Source organism: Eurypyga helias, unplaced genomic scaffold (genome assembly GCF_000690775.1).
Source record: "Eurypyga helias isolate BGI_N326 unplaced genomic scaffold, ASM69077v1 scaffold18495, whole genome shotgun sequence".
Taxonomy (NCBI): domain Eukaryota; kingdom Metazoa; phylum Chordata; class Aves; order Eurypygiformes; family Eurypygidae; genus Eurypyga; species Eurypyga helias.
In genome coordinates, this window is record NW_010251006.1 from 4,528 (window position 1) to 6,798 (window position 2,271).

Below are 2,271 nucleotides of genomic sequence, written 5' to 3' on the forward strand. Positions count from 1 at the left end.
GAATGGGACCACACGACCCCGGCGCTTTTGAGGCTTCCAGATAGCATTTTGTAATTGGTTTACACCTAAACCACCGTTTCTAGCCCTGGGAGCAGGCTGGGGGTGACAGGCCAGGGAGCTGAGATGCTGAGGGTGGGTGGGGGACATTCAAGGTCGAGGTACTGGATGAATCGTGGGGGTGAGCCGGGGGGGCGTGCACAGAGCCCGTCAGGTCCCGTTTTAACAGTGAGAGACAGTGACTGGTGCAGAAATCAAATCCCATTTTCCTCCCCGAATTAGCACAGCCGGGGATCCGTGCTGGCAGCTCCAGGGAGCAGCCCAGCGCGGCACAGCTGAGGCAGGCTATAAATTCTGCAAGACTCTTATGTAAAGGCTTTTGGGGAAGGGGGTGGCAGGGACCGACTGTGCTCAGAGGGTGACTCTGACACTCATTAACCCTTTGGTTCACAGAAAACCGCTTATTCTCATCCCCTGTGGGGCTGGGGGAATGGGCAGGTATCCTTCTCCCTGGCCCTGCATCCCTTTGCTCCCACTCCAGACCTGGCTGGTCTCTGCACCTGGGACCAAGATCCCAACTGACTTTGTGGCTCTGGAGCAAAATCCCCCCAGAAGAAAGGGGAGAGTTTGAAAAAGCCCCAGGGTCACTTGGGCAGGGCTTTCCCACTTCCCTCTGCTCCATCAGTCCCTCTCTGCTCTCTCTGGGATGTGGTGGTGCAAGAGCCCTCTCCGAGCTCGTTCCTACTTCACTGAACCACCACATCTTTAAAATCCGGCCTGGAGCTGTCTCTCCAGTCAAGCTTCCCTCGCAGGCAATACTTTCCCCCAGATCCCCATCACAAGCTCCAGCCTCGAGGCCAGGGCCAGCATGCACAGAAGATGCGGCACAGATCCCCAGCGTAGCACGCAAGGAAAGTGTTTTCCCTGTGTTCTGGCTTGCTTGGATTGCTTTGCCGGGCCCAAGAGGTCGGAGAGAAAGAGGCTGGAATGCCTCTGCCAGAGCCAGCATTTCCCAGGGCAGCCATGGAGTGTGGTGGGCAGGGACAGACATCCCGTCATTCCCTGCATCCCGCCCTGGGCCAGCGACTGGAGGGGAGACCCCTCCGGTCTTTGGGGCGGCCCGGGCTGCTCCAGGCTTGCCTGTGCCACGCTGGAAGATTTTCTGGTGAAAAGCAGGAGTTCAGGGTTAGCCTGGTATTGATCTGCCACAGCAGCCAGACGGCACCAGCTCCTGCTCACTGTGTCCTTAGGGCACCGAGGGTCAGGTTGGAATGGGAACCATGTCCGTAAATTCCACGTATTTTACCAACAGAAGGAATTTGCTGTTCTGGAACTTGTGCAGGAAACACCGACTCCATTATTTTGGGGAAGGCTGGCACCTGGGGCAGCCGCCTGCAGGTTGGCAGCTCAGTGGTTCCCTGCCCCATAGCGTTATTCCTTGGGAAGCGCTCCCTTCCAGCCGAGCATTTCAGCGTGTCCGATCTCCTTTAACACTTGAGCCGGTGGCTTTAAAAATAAATAAAAAAAGAGCTGCCCATTTATATTCCCCTCACAGCTGTGCTTGCAGCATGGCTGGGGTATGAATGGACGCATTCCTCTTACCCACGGCTTATCTCTGCAGAGCAACCTCCGCTCTCCGACCGGCTTCAAAGCCTTCCACTCTCGGGACTGAAATCCAACAGTGTCAGCACGGACCTGGCTCAGAGCTCTCAGGATCTTAGAGCTGAGAGCCTTCTTCTCATCCTCCCCACCCCCAGCTTGTCCTGCCTGCGGCTCCCTCCCTCCTGGGAAGCCCCTTCCAGCCGGCAGATCCCTCCCCATCCATGCAGCGAACTGGAGTTACCAGCTCCAGCCTGCCGCGGCTTTTGCTGCCGCTTCGGAAAAAAACCTCATTTACTCAACCGAGGCTTCCCTGTCGATTTAATTAATGCAAATTAAGACATGTGTTAAAACCTCCTTGTAATTACCGTAACACTTAGTGTTGTGGTTGGGGCTTTTTTTTTTTAAATTTTCTGGAATTTTTTAAGGAAAATCCTAGGGCCTGGATTCACAAGAGCTCATAAAGGTCCACGGCCCTGCAGGCTGAGCTCAGTGCGAGCAGCGAGGATGGCACGAGCTCAAGTAGAGGAGCTCAGTGTCCGGCCCTGGGCTGGGATACCAGCCCCGACGACCAGCGTGGATGCAGGTGCAGTGCTGACCCCGCTCCTACCCCACCTCCAGGCAGCACCCCCCCTGAGCAGAGTTCCTTAGATTCCTTTGGTGAGTATACTCTTG